At 41.9% G+C, this 17,155-nt stretch overlaps 1 protein-coding gene and 1 pseudogene across 1 annotated transcript in view; both read right to left on the bottom strand.

Annotated features, from left to right (window-relative positions):
* LMTK2 (lemur tyrosine kinase 2) overlaps positions 1 to 8,996 on the bottom strand; it is a 76,057-nt gene extending 67,061 nt beyond the window's left edge. The window contains exons 1-2 of the mRNA XM_017861646.1: positions 8,870 to 8,996; positions 4,926 to 5,070 (exon numbers count right to left, since the gene is read on the bottom strand). The gene's annotated coding sequence lies outside the window, so the exon portion shown is untranslated. The remainder of the gene's footprint in view (positions 1 to 4,925; positions 5,071 to 8,869) is intronic.
* Positions 8,997 to 11,290: 2,294 nt separating this feature from the next.
* On the bottom strand, positions 11,291 to 11,565 carry LOC108521685 (U6 snRNA-associated Sm-like protein LSm5 pseudogene; annotated as a pseudogene).
* Between the last annotated feature and the right edge of the window lie 5,590 nt (positions 11,566 to 17,155).

Genomic DNA, 17,155 nt, shown 5'->3' with positions numbered 1-17,155 from the left:
CTGTATCAAGCTGGACATACAGCCGAGAGTCCAGAAATAAACGCAAACAAATATGGTAAACTGATTTTCAAAAAGGGTTCCAAGACAATTCAATAGGAAAAGAACAGTCTCTCAAACCCTGTTAACTGAGACAACTGGATATCTACGTATAAAAGAATTAAGGTGGATCCTTACCTCACACCATATAAAAGAATTAAATCAAAATTCATCAAAGAGCAAGAGCTAAAACTGTAAAACTCATAGAAGACAACAGAAAGACAAATCTTCACGACCAGGGATTTGGCAATAGTTTCTTAAATATGACACAAAAAGCACAAGCAATAAAAGTAAAAAACAGATAAACTGGACTTCATCAAAATTAAATTGGAAAACTTCTATGCATCAAAGGACACTATCAAGAGAGTGAAAGAGAATATACAGAATTTGAGAAATATTTGCAATTCACGTTATTATGACATGATTATGATTAAGAGAATGATATTGGGACAAGAAATAAACAAATTAATGACAAAGAATAGAAAGCCTAAAATAGAACCATACACACATGGAGGCAGAGAGAAAAGGCAGGATCAGTGAATGAATGAAGCTGAAAAACCACAGCAATCTATAAGGAAAGCTGAAGTTGGATTTCCTCCTAACACCATCCTCAAAAATCAACTCAAGATGGGTTTTATATCTAAATCTCAAAGCAAAAGCTTAAAATATTTTTTAAAAGGTATTATTTTAATCACAGAATAAGAAAGAATTTCTTAAGACCACAAAAGTTCTAACTCTAAAAGGGCTTAAATTTCAAACTCTTAAAAAAAACTATAAAATTTACCATATTAAAATCAGGAACCCTGTTCATCAAAAAATCCTTTTTTGTATATGTGTGATTTTTTTTCTTTTTTTTTTTTTAGTGTACCATTTTGATTCCCTCTTCATTTCCCTTTCTGTAAATTTTTTAGTGGTTACCATGGGGATTACAGTCAGCATCCTAAATTTATAACAATCTAGTTTGAATTGATACCAATTCAGCTTCAAAAGCAAAGGCATTATCCATTAGATACTCAACTGGCAGGAATATAAATTGGTACAACTCCTGCAGAGGGTAAGGTGGCAAGACCCATCAAAATTATAAACACATGCACTCTTTGACCCACTTTAAGAAATGTATTCTATAGATACCAGTACAACCACCTGCAAAACAACACAGATACAAGCTTTATTTGTTTTCACATTAGAAACAAGCCAAATATCCATCAACAGGGGGCTGTTTAAAAAAACTGTGCTAGCCGGGCGCGGTGGCTCAAGCCTGTAATCCCAGCACTTTGGGAGGCCGAGGCAGGCGGATCACGAGGTCAGGAGATCGAGACCATCCTGGCTAACACGGTGAAACCCCGTCTCTACTAAAAAATACAAAAAACTAGCCGGGCGACGTGGCAGCTGCCTGTAGTCCCAGCTATTCAGGAGGCTGAGGCAGGAGAATGGCGTAAAACCCGGGAGGCGGAGCTTGCAGTGAGCTAAAATCCGGCCACTGCACTCCAGCCTGGGCGGCAGAGTGAGACTCCGTCTCAAAAAAAAAAAAAAAAAAAAAAAACTGTGCTAAACTATACAATCTACATAGTACGAACCTAGAAGCAAGAATACATACGCTTTAATGATATGGAAAGATCTCCAAGGTACATTGGTAAGTCAAAAAAGGCAAGATGCAGAATAATGAATTTACCATGACACCTTTGAGTTAAAAAAACAAAAAAGAGGAGGACTATGCACATGTGTGGGTGGGGGCATATAGATATGTCTGTACCTACCTTCCTCTAAATTTTCCTGTGAACCTCAAACTTCTCTACAAAAAGTCTTTTAAAAAACAAAAAGAATTACTCTGTCTCAAAAGAAAAAAAAAATTTAACGTAAATGTAAATGGGAGTGAGGGGAGATACCTGCATCAACAAATTCTGGAAAGGTGTATGAAAAAACAAGAACCAAAAGTGCAGCTGTTACTTAGGGAAGGCAGCGGTGGAAAACAGGTCAGATTTAAATACCACAGGGAGACCTTCCAATATATATACTCTTTTTTCTTTCTTTTTCTTTTTGAGACAGAGTCTCCCTCTGTCCCCCAGGATGGAGTGCAGTGGTCGGATCTCAGCTCACTGCAAGCTTCACCTCCCAGGTTCATGCCATTCTCCTGCCTCAGCCTCCTGAGTAGCTGGGACTACAGGCGCCCGCCACCACACCCGGCTAATTTTTTTTTGTATTTTTAGTAGAGAAAGGGTTTCACCGTGTTAGCCAGGACGGTCTCAATCTCCTGACCTCATGATTCACCTGCCTTGGCCTCCCAAAGTGTTGGGATTACAGGCACGAACAACCGTGCCCGGCCTCAATATATACTTTTTGTAATGTTACGGTTTTTGAACCAAGTGAATATATTATCTATGCAAAAAATAAAATACATTTAAAAAAAGAAAAATAACGGTAGAGCTTGTAGACTTGCTTGTGAGTATGTGGTATATCTTTTTCATGTAATATATCACAAATATCTTTCATAGTCAAATACAGTTCACCTTGATCCTTTTACAGGAACACATAAATCTCCACTGTATCGATTGACTATAATTTAGCAAATCACATACTGACAGACATTTAATCTGTTTCCATCTTACCCTGCCAAACAACGCTGCAATAAATTCCTTTGTACATGCATATTTGCACACTTGCCCAATTAGTTCCTAAAGATAAATTACTAAAAGTGGAACTGCTCGATCAAGAGTCAACATATCTCATATTTTGATACTTGTTGCCAGACTACCCCTCCAGAAAGAACATCTTCAGCAATTTATAGTTGCACTAATCATAGTGGATGAGACTGCCTGCTGCCCTCCACATGCTCGCCCATCACTACCTGGTATCATTTCTTTTCGTCTTTACTTATCTGCTATCAGCTTAAGTCTGCACTTCTTTAATTAGTAACGAGGTTACTACAATTATTGACCATTTGAGATTCTCCTTTCATGTCCTCAGCTTATTTATTCTAGTAGCGTGTTACTTTTTCTCCCAGATTTGTTTGTACTCTTAATATGTAACCGCTTTTAATCCTGTTTGTAGTTTACAAATATTTTTTGCGACTCTGTCAATCTGCGTGTGGTGTCTTTTTCTATACAGAATATTTCATTTTTGTATATCAGATTTGGCAGTATGTTCCTTTATGGATTCTGGATTTGATGCATGCTTGGAAAGGCCTCTCATATCCCAAGATGATAAAAATATTCTGAGGGTATTCTATGCAGAGAAATTTAAAATTTCTTCCTATGAAGAGGGATATTAGGGTATAGAAAGGGGTATGTATATAAACAAAATTACAATGGCTGCCCAGGTCACCATAATTTCTTTTCTGCCCACATCTGACTGTGCTCCCATCCATCCCCAGTAGATCCTGAAGAGAAGCTGTCTGTCTGTCCCCACCTTCCTGACCAGTGATGGCTCTGCATCCTGTGACTTAGGTGAAGACAACCAGAATGTCCCTCCAAAGGGTTTTCTTTCTGGCCTGAGGAGAGAGAGAAAGAAGCTCCTTTCCTCTATGGCTTTAAAACTACAAGGGAATGAGTGTGGAGCTGCTGGCAGCCAACCTCCCTACTGAGCAGAGAAGCTGCCTGAGAGATTCAGCAGATATGCAAAGAGAAGAGAGAATCAGAAATGAATTAAAATGCTGATGGTGTTCCAGGCCCTGGTTCTAGCTGTCTCCAAGGTCAGCTGAACCCCTGCTCTTCCTACACTCTGGGTCCATGTGTCAGAAAATTCCCTTTTCCACTTAATCTGATCTGAATTGGAATTCAGCTACGTGAAATGAATCCACGGGTGATCGACTATGGGCCTGTAAAAGCTCTGAGAAGGCTCTAAAGGTTTTTCTTAAGTATAAAGGAAAGCAAATTATCAAACAAGCAATGATAAAATATTTCCATTTAGAGTAAGTATACTTAAGTTATCCCAAGAATATATTAGACCTCCTTCTAAACTTCATTATTTTGGTTGGAGTAAGGGTATTATTATTTACAGCAATTAAAGCTAAACACTTCAGGTTGTTTTTTTTTTAAGGCTGCAAAATCTATAAATTTAAATATATTCTTACTTTACAAATATTTAAATGAATTGCACCAGCTATGTTACGTTCCATCTGGTTTGTTCTTGTAGTCATGCCTGCCTGCAGTGGTATCAGTTCAGGGGTTTATTCTGCCCTAAGCAGAGCCCACAATGTGTGTCACACCGGCAAAGGTAGTCCTAGCACCTACAGACTTACATAGCCTTCTTGCGGCAATCTCAGAAAACCCTACTTCTTGAACCTACCTCTTTTGTCAAAGCAAAAGCTTAAAATATTTTTTAAAAGGTATTATTTTAATCGCAGAATAAGAATTTCTTAAGACCACAAAAGTTCTAACTCTAAAAGGGCTTAAATTTCAAACTCTAAAAAAAACTCTAGTCACATTCTATTTTTTCACAAGACATCAATTAACATAGAATCAAACCTCTATCTGAAGAAGCTTAGAAAAGTCAATCTGATTAACATATCCAAACATTCCTCTCCTACCCAAACGCGGGGCATCCAAGTGGAAGCCAGCAGTGTCCTACTCAGCAAGGTGAGCCGTAGCCAGAACTAGCAGAGAAACCAGCTCCAGAACAGAGCCTGGCAGTTCTGTCCAGGTGTTCAATGTTAATGAATCAAAGAGATGTGTTTTATTCTCATACCAGACCCAGGGTCCAGAAAGGAGAAGACAACGCTACTGCAGGGATACAATGGGCCTGACCACTAGAATTCAGCTTCACTGGGAGCAGAAGGAAGAGAAATAAACCAAAGAGGAGATGGGCAGTCCAATATTTATGATAGCTAGGCTCCCACTCTCACATCTCAGAAACAACTCATGAAAATGCGGCATTGGGCTGTACGGTCTTACCTACAGAAGGCTGGAATTGCGAGGGAGCTGGGAGTGAAATATTTGGTACTGAAAGTGTGAAGACCTCTGCTGGGGACTGAACAGAGGGGGTATCTTCTGCTGGTGGTGTGAAATCTATCTCATCATCAAAATTATCTTCAAATTCCTAAAATGAAAGAGAGCAAGCATTAAAAAACCATTGGCTAACACTTAAAATAGGAACATATTTATGCACTCATTTGGAACTTGCTGCCACAATTTTTTTTTTCCAGTTTGTACTTAATGTTAAGTAAAAAGCATATGTAATTGTGTTCTCTGACTCCAAACAGCAGAATACGTAAGACAGGAAAATAAATTATACATATTTCATGTAACTTTTAAAACTGTTAGTTTGAAGTTAAATGCAATGGAATTTACACGAAAATACTCTTCTAGGCTTAACAATTTACTTTTAAATGACCCTACAGTTTAAGCAATTCTTTTTTTTTTTTTTTTTAGGCAAGGTTTTGGTCTATTGCCTGGCTGGACAGTGGCTGGAGCATAGTGGCATGATCATGGCTCACTGCAGCCTGGACCTCCAGGGCCCAAGCGAGCCTCCTACCTCAGCCTCCCGAGTAGCTGGGGCCATAGGCATGCATCACCACGCTCAGCTAATTTTTTGATTCTTTTTTTTTTCTGTAGCGGCAGAGTCTATGTTGCCCAGGCTGGTCTCAAACTCCTGAGCTCAAGCAACCCTCCTGTCTAAGTCTCCCAAAGTGTTAAGAGTACAGGTGTTAGCCACCGAGCCTGCCCAAGCAATTATTTTAAAATTACTACTTTTGTGACATGATTATTTGCCTACTGAATCAAAATAAATCCTTTTATTTTAAAGTTGTATATGCATTTCTAATTGAAATGTGATTTCTATTAAAATAAATGTTGTAAGACTCAGAAAAGATGTTTTTAAGTGAGTTCTATTTCTCTGAAAAGTGTAACAATGGAAACATTACTAAATTAGCTAAAAAAACCACCAGGATCTGACCCACAAAGGTCACTTAAAAAAACTGGCTTTCTAAAGATGACAACTTTACAACTCTGGATGTAGGCAGGGGAAGTGGCTCATGCCTGTAATCCCAGCACTTTGGGAGGCTGAGGCAGGTGGATCACTTGAGCCCAAGAGCTCTAGACCAGCCTGGGCAACATGGCAAGACCCTGTTTCTACAAATAATAATTTTTAAAAATTAGCCAGGTGTGGTGGCGTGGGAGTACTGGAGTAGTCCTAGCTACTCAGGAGGCTGAGGGAGGATTGCCTGAGCCTGGGAGGTCAAGGCTGGGTGACAGAGCGAGACCCTGTCTCAAAAAATAAATAAATAAATAAAGTTGTGGAAACCTTTTACATGACGTTTGGTGGGAAGCTATCGCAACTCTTCCTGTCACCATTCTGGTGAACTGGTATACCTTAATATCCATGTCAATTTACCATAGACATGGCCAATTATCAAGTCATTCATCAAATCATTTGTTCAGATAATTAACATGTACCACCCCTCCAGGCACTGCAACAGAAGCTGGGAACAGATCAGCGAACAAGACTGTTCTCCACTGAACGGTCTATGAACTTTTATTTTCATTTTTTCTACCACCTCTCCTAGCCCCGCAATCCAATACAAGAAAAAAACTAAAAGTTACAATGGTAGATTTCTCTAACACTTGTGTCTCCATATGCATGTGAGAAGACATTATTCTCATATATGTTCTCCAATGCATTAAAGGACATTATTGCTATTTGTATTGATGGAGTTGGAAGCAAGAAAAATGAGGTACCGTAACTTCAGTCTGGGAGGGTATTTTTGAACAAGAGGAAATCCTTCAATTTTTCTTTTGGACATTTCTAAATAGGGCTCTCTCTATAAAATGATTTTGTCCATCGTTCCTACCTTAAAACAATGCCATTCAAAATTTGGCAGCAGCATGACGTACCACTAGATATACCAACAGATGATTCTCAAGATTCGGACCAGGTAACGTATAAAAATAAGAAAAATGGCCAGGCACGGTGGCTCACGCCTGTAATCCTAGTACTTTGGGAGGCAGGGGCGGGAGGATCACTTGAGCCCAGGAGTTCAAGACCAGCCTGGGCAACATGGTGAAACCCCGTCTCTACAAAAAATACAAAACTTAGCTAGGCATGATGGCGTGTGCCTGCAGTAACCTCAGCTACTCAGGAGGCTAAGGTGGGACGATTGATTGAGCCTGGGAGGTTGAGGCTGCAGTGAAGTGTGATCCAGCCTGGGTGACAGAGAGAGACCCTGTCTGAAAAAAGAAGAAGAAAAATGAGATAAGCCTGGGTCACTTTTAAAGTTTTGCCGCTGGCTGTCTGGATGAACGTGGGCAAGTCACCTGTGTTACCAGACTGTACCCTCTTGGTCTGTAAAATGACTTCCATGGACCATCAGCTCTAAAACTGCACAGCAACAAATCACAGATGGAAATACTCTTATACAGTCACACAGACTCTAGAGCTGGAGAGTGCTCTAAGACACTGCGGCCCCTGTGCCAGCATTACCGGGGAAGCTCAGTAACAACACAGATTCCTGGCTCTCAAATGAACTCCCGCATTCAATCCTGAGATTCAAAAAGCTTTGCATGATCTAAGGCAAGAACGAGGCATCATGAAATGTGAGATGGAGACTAGATTTTGGTATCAGCAACACTGATCAGGCTTTATCTGTGTCCTGAAATGGCCAGGTTTCTGTGCAAAGTCCCACAGCAAGACTAACAAGCAAGGGACACAAACTGTCCACCTACAACTGTGCCCCTACTACTAGTGCAGTCAGCAGGTGCCACAGCAGTATCTGTAGGGGTTCTAAGGCCTAGGGACTGATTGCTGTGAGTAAAACTCTACAGGTCTGGGGCAAAATCTTCTAAAGGAACTGATCTCCACTAGTGTTTTCCGACCGCCCTCCTGTGTTCTCAGCCCTCTGTGTGTATATGGCCAGTGCTGACCCAAGAAAACAGCGCATCTCTGTTTCTCCTCAGGGCTACCAGAAGCCTCGGGGTAAAGACAGCACACACAAACAGCCATGAAGTTCTAAAGACCAGGGCACCATGTCCAGGGAAAACAAGGCTTTAGCCAGAAGATGACCTTTTTTTTTTTCCCTCAATTTGAACCACTGGCCCTCCAGACTCCTGGGCCAGTCCTGTGCGGTCAACAGGGAGCAATATTAAGGACCATTTTCTCTGCACGCCTGCATTCCTTCCTTCTTTCCCCCCACATATTCCTTTATGACAAGTATTTACACAGGCCGAATGCACTCCAGCAGGCATGCAGTAAGTTCTAGAGGCCTTCCCGGCTGCTTCACTGGTTGATTCCACCGTCTGCTGCTACAACCAGATCTTCTCTATTACCCTCCCTGGCCAGGACTTTACAATCGCAGCCTCCTCCTCCCTGTTAGGGAACTCGAGGTTTCGATGATCTTCCTCTCTCACAAAACACACTGGGGGATCCCTTTGCCTCAGTAATCTCAATGACCACAAATTCACCAGCCTACAGAAGTTTGGGGGTGGAGGGGAACAACCATCTTGCTCTTCCTCATAGGCCTTATGGACAGTAAATTCAATCACCACGCTTCACTCTTCACTCAGCAAAAACCTCAACTCACTACAGGCAAGTGCTTACTGTCAATAATGGAGGCACAGCAAACTACAGCTGGTGCACCAAATCCAAACCTCCTATTTGTGTAAATAAAGTTTTATTGGCACAAAGCCATGACCATTTGTTAACAGTGTCTATCCTGGCAGAGTTGAGTTGCTGTTTTAGAGTCTGTATGGCCCACATATTCACTAAGGTAGAAAATATTTACTATTTGGCCATTAGGGGAAAAAAAATCTGCTGATCTCTGCTCCCAAAGGACTGTGCTATCCAGTTATTCTATTGAAAAACATACTGGAAGACCATTTTAAATGTTCCTACCCTCTGTGCTCACCTTAAAGTCTATTTCTGGGTCCTTACAGCAGGATACACAGTTTGCAATTAACGCTATTAATATTATTAAACTGCACACACACAGGATCACAAAAGATGAGGAAACTTCTGCAGCAGGTGGCGCCTCCCCTGGAAAGAGAGATAAATAATATTAAAAACATGTACATTCCAAAATCAACTTTAATTAGTGAATTAATAGTTTCCTCTACATACAAATGGGTGCAAGGATTAATGAAATAATGCTCAAGAAAAAACTGATGATCCATCCAGGATAAGAAGCTGTTGTTTATTTGAAATAATTTAGATGTACAGAGGAGTTACAGAGATAATACAGAGAGTTCACATACACCCTGCACCCAGCTTCCACTAATGCTAACATCGTACATTACCACAGTACGCTGATCAAAACTAGGACAGTAACGCTAGTAACGATGTTATGAAGTGAACTTCAGGCTTTATTCAGATTTTACTGTTTTCTCCACTTTAGTCCTTTTTTCTTTTCAGGATTCAATCCAAACTACCAATGTTGCATTTAATCACCACGTGTCCCTCAGCTCCTCCAGTCTCTGACAGGTTCTCGTCTTTCCTTGCATTTCATAACTCTTGACACTTTTGAAGAGTGCCGGTCAGTTATTTTGTGGAATGTCTCTCAACCGGGGCCACCCAATGTCTTCTCAGGATAAGACCAAGGTAGTTAGAGAATTCCAGTGGGGTGAACTGTCCTGCTTGCACAGCAGGGCACATGACCTCCGCCTGGTGAGGTGACCTTTGATCCCGTGGGCCAGGTGGCTCCCACCAGGCATCACCAAACCACTGCAGGCCTACCTTTCCCTTCTCATACTCTATTCCTTGAGAGCAATGCTGGCCCACAGGGAAGGAACATAAGCTGTACTTCCTGGAGGGAGGAGTGGTAGAGAGTCTGTACACACAGGTTAAAAACCCTCCAGTAATTAGTAATATCAGGGGGAAGAAACTTTGAGGCTATGCAACTGCCTGTTTCTCCTTCAGGTCTTGCACACCAGTTTTCTGCATCTGTCAACACATCTTGCCGACAGCAATTACTATTGTGATGTTTGGAAGGTGATTTTCTATTTCCCTCGTTTCTTCTACATTCGTTATTTAGAATTTTGTTAAGGAAGACTGGTCCCCTCTCCTCCCCTTATTTATTTTATTCAGTCACGTATATACTTATGGACTCATGGATATTTATTCTCCGGGCTGTAATCCAAAGTCATCATCACTTATTTTGTGGCTCCAATGGTTCCAGCCTTGTCCACTGGGAGCTCTGTTAAGGAGACTCCCGGATCTTTTTGGCACGCCCCATCCTTCCCTTTTTCTCCAATTCTTCCTTACTTCCGGGCACTCCTCATATTTTCCCTACTCTGCTTGAGAACCAGCCATTGCTCCAAGGAGCCCTGGTCATGATAAGCAGGGAGGGAGGCAGTCTGCAGACTACAGCCTGCAGCCTGCTGTTGCGTGGGGGGCCTCCCCGGACTCCCCAGAGAAGAACGATTTCTACATCTTTAAGGGGCTGTTGGAAATAAAAAAAGAATATGCCAAGGATACTGCCTGTGAGCCATAAAGCCTAAAATATTTTACTGCCTGGCCTTTTCCCATCCCTATCTAGAGCATAAAGATTTTTACATCTTATGTTTAGCAAGTTCTTCGTTATCCGGAAAACATCTTATTCAACTAGGGTACTTGTGAAACTTTTCTTTGTCAAACTGTTAAAGTCTCAGCTACTGGAGTTTTACTGAGAAATAAACTTTTCCTTAAAATCCTCATCTACAGCAGGCACAGTAAGCATGCCTGTAATCCCAGCACTTTGGGAGGATCGCTTGAGCCCAGGAGTTCGAGACCAGCCTGGGCAACAAAGTGAGACTCCATCTCTACAAAAAATAAAAATAAAATCGAGCTGGGCGTAGTGACACGTGCCTGAAGTCCCAGCTACTCAGGAGCCTGAGGTGGGAGGATGGCTTGAGCCTGGAGGAGGAGGCTTCAGTGAGCCATAAGCACATCACTGCACTCTAGTCTGGGTGACAGAGCAAGACCCTGTCTCAAAAAATAAAAATGAAAAAAATAATAAATAAATAAATCCTCATCTATGGCTAATTAAGTGTTCAAATGCACCAAAAGGAAGGCAGAGAGATAAATTAATCAGTTATTTTTTTTCTTTTTCTTTTTTTTCTTTCTTTTTTTTTTAATTACCAAAAACACCTTTATTTTCGTCTCCAAAGAAGACAGCTCTTTTCTTCTTTTCCAGATAATTTATGATTAACTTCAAAATGGTACACATCTTCAAGCACTTCCCTTAACGGCGAAACTTAGCTTTATGGGATTTTAAAATTAGAAGGTGGGGAAAAAAATTCCATTTTTTTGTCATTAAAAGACAAAAGAATCTAGCGTAAGTCAAGGAACTCATTCACACTTCAGGTCCTTCTCCTCCAGGAACCCAGATTGTTATATTATTTTCCATTTAGCAAATCTGATCTAATTTGTAATCCTTCTTCCTTCTGGTGTGATTTTCACCTCAGTGACATCTTCCAGTAATATTGACAAAGTCAATCCAAATCCTAGAAGAGTACACGATTTCCTTATCCACTCTTCATCACAATGTGGATTCTTGATCCTATACATTTGTCCACAGCTCTTAACGGCAGCAGCTGTGACGGGTTAGGTAGTAGCGTTAGCCGCCATGGGCTACGCCGGAAGTGATATTTTTTTCTTAAATGAAGCTAGGGTACTGAAGAAAGAACAAACTAACCCAACTCCTAGGTGAGCAAAACACATTCTTGAATCCATAAATTAAGCTTCAGTGAAGATTAGGGAAGTCTAAAATGAACTGTAAACAGAATCAGTTCTTTTTCAATAACAAAGGCTCCCCTTGGGAAAGCAATGCTGTAAAACACCATTGTTCAAGGCAGCTCACTCTGTGCTTAAGATTAATACAGTGTAACCAAGAGGTGTCGAAGAACTCAAGTTCTAATCAACAAAGTCAAAACAGAGGAACGCCCATACATTTAACACAGGAGGTAACTAGGTGTATTCTCTTAACCAATGAGGAAGGTCAGCCTTTCACTGAGAACAAGAATTCCCTAACTACAGACAAACTTGTGTCCATTGGAAACCTAAACTAAGTGAGGAGTTGAGGCCACTGAGAGCGATTCTTATGAAATGAAGACCAAGAGGCGACAATTTTCTTCTCTTCCTCCTTGCAGTGAGCTGTTCACTCATCCAGAACAAGTGAAGCCTGTGTTCCCCACGGCATTTCTTCTTCTTTTTTCTATTAAGAGATGGAGGTCTCCACTATGATTGTCCAGACTGTCTTGAACTCTGGGCTCCAGTGTGCCTCCCACCTCAGACCTCCCAAAGTGCTGGGATCTACAGCGAGATGTCATGAGCCGTACTGCCGCCAGACTGCTGGAATTATTCCTTGAGAACTGTGCTTCACTCCCTGATTCCAAAATAAAAATTAAATGTGACTCCTGAGGATTTATATAGCAAAGCACTTTTCCACAGCATTGTTTCTTTATTGATTTTTTAAGATGCATTTGGATGGTTAAGGGAGAAGAAAGGAAAAAGGTAGACCGTAGTTTGTCCATGCATATCTGAAGTTCAGGTGCATCTCAACCACCTCAGATTAGTTTACTGGCAGCATTCTTCTTTTTTAGTGGTACAAAAATAAAAAAAAAAAAATTGGGTGTGGGACTTATCATCACCTCATCTGACATTGATAAAATACTAGCATTATTTCACTGGTCATCGCAACACCTTCTGAGGTACTAGACAGCCTTCCATGGTCGGCAGATGAAGAAACTGATGTGTCCACCGAACCCAGGTGGCAGTGGCAGCCAGGCTGAGTTTAGGTGTGTCCGGGTGCAAGGCTCCTCTCTTTCTCGACCACACTGCTCTGCCCTTCGAACGTGGTTGACGTTTTAACACTTAAAAACAGCCCACTGTCCTTTGAACCCAAGTCTGTCTTAACTAGGGTAGTTTCACTTCTTCAAACTCCGCAAAAGCTGATGTGGAGTTACTTTTTCCTCTCTTGCACCCAGAGTTTTTGTTTCTTTCTCTCTCTCTTTTTTATTAAATCATCACAAACTACCATTTATTATAGAACTGGATAAGGACTGTATGATGCCAGCCCGATTATTGCTTCATGAAAGTGTCCTCTGTGCAGTCACTAGATAGGCATGAAGAGTAACCCACGTTAAGAACAATGCACTATGCAAGCTTTGCCTAGCTCTCTGCTATACTTACTCTGCTACGGGGCTGCAGGGCACCTCTCTCCCTTAGATTTCCTCAGTGTGAACCACACTTACTCAACCTCAGATAGTCTACCAATCCATTAAAACTAATGCTGAGAACTGACTAGGTAGCTTCAGTGACATTTAGTTACCCCTTTTAAAACTTTAAAGTAATTTTATCTTTTGATTAGTCCAAACGCACTGGCTTAAAAAAAAAAAAAAAAAATCTAGCAATGAAAAAAAAAAAAAACTTCTTCCATAAAATGAGGAAATCAAACATAGGCTGGAAGGTGAGACTGGTTTGCAGAAACCACAGAGAGGAAGTAAATTCTAGACTTGCGGAACCACAAATAAAATCCCCATACCGCCGTGGTCAAACTAGAAACCAGGCTCTGACACAGTTCCTGACTGCAGCTGTTAGAACCTGATGAAGAAAGACAGTTTTCTTTAACATGCAGCCTACAGCATTGAGAAGTGCATAAATGAGCCAGTCACCTACTAAAGAACATCAAACACAGGCGTCACCATACATTTAGGCAGCTTTTCCCATCACAAATAGAGAGCAAGCACCACTTGAGGTCTGGGGGAATACGTATGCTTCACCCAAGACACTGATTAAAAAATACGCAGCATCTCTACAGCACATTCTGTGAGTTTTCATTTAATAGTTTCCAAAGCATTTTTTTTTTTTTTTTTTTTTGAGACGGAGTCTCACTCTGTCACCCAGGCTGGAGTGCAGTGGCCAGATCTCAGCTCACTGCAAGCTCTGCCTCCCGGGTTCACGCCATTCTCCTGCCTCAGCCTCCCGAGTAGCTGGGACTACAGGCGCCCGCCACCTCGCCCGGCTAGTTTTTTGTATTTTTTAGTAGAGACGGGGTTTCACAGTGTTAGCCAGGATGGTCTCGATCTCCTGACCTCGTGATCCGCCCGTCTGGGCCTCCCAAAGTGCTGGGATTACAGGCTTGAGCCACCGCGCCCGGCCCCAAAGCATTTTAATAGCTATCTAGAACTTGATTTAACAAGCAGAAAACTTGAGAAACTCTAAGAGGTAGGTACAAATTATCTGTTTTAGAGACAGGTAATTTGGAGAATGCAATTTCTCAGTAATGACTCAGGGTAAGCCAGGAATACTACTTATTAATTCAACCATTACAACTCCAGCCTAATTGTCTGATTCATGATCTCTAGAACCTCAGATGAAACTGGACCCACATGTAATTAACTAAAGAGTTGTCTGTGAAGCCATTTTTGGATTCAATAAAAAAAAAAATTAAAGGCCACAGATAAAAAGAAATGATGATCAATGTCTAGATCTATTAGGGATTACAAAATGCTACATATTCTAATGCTGTCATCCCTTGTTCAGTCACTAGTGTATATGCTTGCTTTTTTTTTTTTTGAGACGGAGTCTCGCTCTGTCGCCCAGGCTGGAGTGCAGTGGCGCGATCTCGGCTCACTGCAAGCTCCGCCTCCCGGGTTCATGCCATTCTCCTGCCTCAGTCTCCTGAGTAGCTGGGACTACAGGCGCCCGCCACCGCGCCCGGCTAATTTTTTGTATTTTAGTAGAGACGGGGTTTCACCATGGTCTCGATCTCCTGACCTTGTGATCCGCCCGCCTCGGCCTCCCAAAGTGCTGGGATTACAGGCGTGAGCCACCGCGCCCGGCCGGATATGCTTTCATAAAGAGAAATTTCCTCACACTTACCATTTGGTTACCCAGTGGTTCAAGTTATAAGGAAAAGGCAGACAAGATACTTAAATCTTTCTCTTTCTTTGCCAGTTTTTTAAAAGTGAGTTGGTGGTTGGGCGCAGTGACTCATGCCTGTAATCCCAGAGCTTTGGAAGGCCGAGGTGGGGGGGACCATGAGGTCAGGAGATCGAGACCATGCTGAGCAACATGGTGAAACCCCATCTCTACTAAAATACAAAAAATCAGCCAGGCGTGGTGGCGCATACTTGTAGTTTCAGCTACTCGGGAGGCTGAGGCAACGGAATCGCTTGAACCCAGGAGGCAGAGGTTGCAGTGAGCCGAGATTGCACCACTGCACTCCAGCCTGGCGACAGAGCAAGACTCTGTCTCAAAAAAATAAAATAAAATAAAAAAGAGTTGTTCACTAGCACTCTCTGGCAGCGACCAGTTCGAAGAGCTGCTATCACTGTTTTGTGATATCTTTATGAGCTAATGAATTTAAAGCACCCACAGGCTTCCATCCGTTGTGGCTGTTCTGATTGACATTCCCATTGTCCTGTCTCTGGCAGGCAGGGCCTCTAAAGGGGTTTGCTCCCAAGCCCTCCCACAAGGTCCCAGCAGGCCTGGGTGGAGTTCTTGCTCCCTGGGATGTTGCAGGCATATCTTGTATAGTTTCTGTTTCAGACCTCCTATCAATCATTTCCCCAAATAGCCTTGGTTTCTTTTCAAGTGAACTGCTAATGTAAAGACCCCAGTTTCAGGAAGCAGAGCTGCTTATTCACTGCCGGTGTCACAACTACCTTAGAAAACAATGTATCACAGTTTTGTAACATTGAACTTTGGCACCCCTGTGGTCTAAGCAGTTGCCCTCTTCGGGTAATAGGGATCAGGAAACTATGGCCACTGGGTAAAATCCTGCCCATAGTTTTTATTTTGGTATGGCCTGAAAGCTAAGAATAATTAAGAATTCATGTTTTTAAATCGTATTTTCAATCCAAAATAATTTTATGACACATGAAATTTATATCAATAGCTGATAACACAGAAAGACATTATGTATCTCCTGATGGAAAAACACATCACCACCTATTAAACAGTACTGCCCAAAACAAGCAAACAAAAACAATATCAAACCTGAATCTAACCAACCACCTAGATCCAAATGTCAATATGTAGGAAACACTGTGAATAGTGAAACATGTTAAATACCACCGCAAGAATGTAATCGGCAAAATACAGGTTGTGAAAAACACTTGGGGAGAAAAGCCTAGGAAACTGTAAAAAAAGAAAGATGAAGAGAGGGAGAGTGGCGAACATTAAAAGACTAAAAAGACCTACCCACCAATTCCAACATATGGATGTTATTTGAATCGTGATTCAATCTATTTTTAAAATTATGACATTTTAGGCTATTGGAAATCTGAACACTAACTGACCATATTAAGAAAATGTAATTCATTTCTCCTTGGAGTGATAATGGTCATGTGCTTGTTTTTAAATGTAGTCCTTATCTTTTGGAGATAGTGACCTACTTAATGATGTCTGGAATTTGCTTCCAAACAGCACCAGGGCGTGGAGGAAGTAGACGGGGGCAGCATGAAGGAAGATGGGCCACAGCTAATTCAGGATGGGTGGAAGCTGTGTGGGAATTCATTACAGTGCCTCTGTCTTGCATGCTTGAAGCTTTCATTTATTAAATGAATTAAAAAGTTTAAATGCAAAAAAAGCAGATATCATAATTTATAATCCATATTCTTGCTTACTTCTGATATGGGCATTAACCTGCTAGGGCTGTCATAACCAAGTATCACAAACTGGGTGACTCAAATAACCAAAATGTATTCTCTCAGTTTTGGAAGCTCCAAGTCCAAGATCAAGGTGGCAGCAGGAAGGGCTCCTTCTGAGGGCTGTGGTGGCAGAGTTTGTTCTAGGCCTCTCCTTGCTTCTGGTAGCTGGCCGCCTTTTCCCTAAGTCTCTTCCCATCATCACCTCTCTACATGTGTCTGTGTCCAAATTTCCCCGTTACATATAAGGACAGCAGTCACACTGGATGAGGCCCACCCTCATGACCGCATTTTCACTTGATCATCCCCATAAAGACCCTCTCTCCAAATAAGGTCACGTTCTGAGGCACTAGGGTTAGGGTTTCCACGTATGAATTTAGGGGGAACACAATCGAACCCATCTCTAGCATAAATGTTTAAATAAAAACAAGGGCGGAGCGTTCTCGGCGCGGAGTGGGCGGGTGCAGGGGCAAGGGGCAGGTGCAGGGGCAACGGGCGCGCTGTGCAGGCCGGGGCCCGGAGCGGGGCCCAGCAGGAGCCGAGTCGGGCCCGGGGAGCCGGGCCGG

The sequence above is a fragment of the Rhinopithecus bieti genome, unplaced genomic scaffold (genome assembly GCF_001698545.2).
Source record: "Rhinopithecus bieti isolate Rb0 unplaced genomic scaffold, ASM169854v2 scaffold_62057, whole genome shotgun sequence".
Classification (NCBI taxonomy): Eukaryota; Metazoa; Chordata; class Mammalia; order Primates; family Cercopithecidae; genus Rhinopithecus; species Rhinopithecus bieti.
This window is presented reverse-complemented; position numbering and strand designations above follow the sequence as displayed.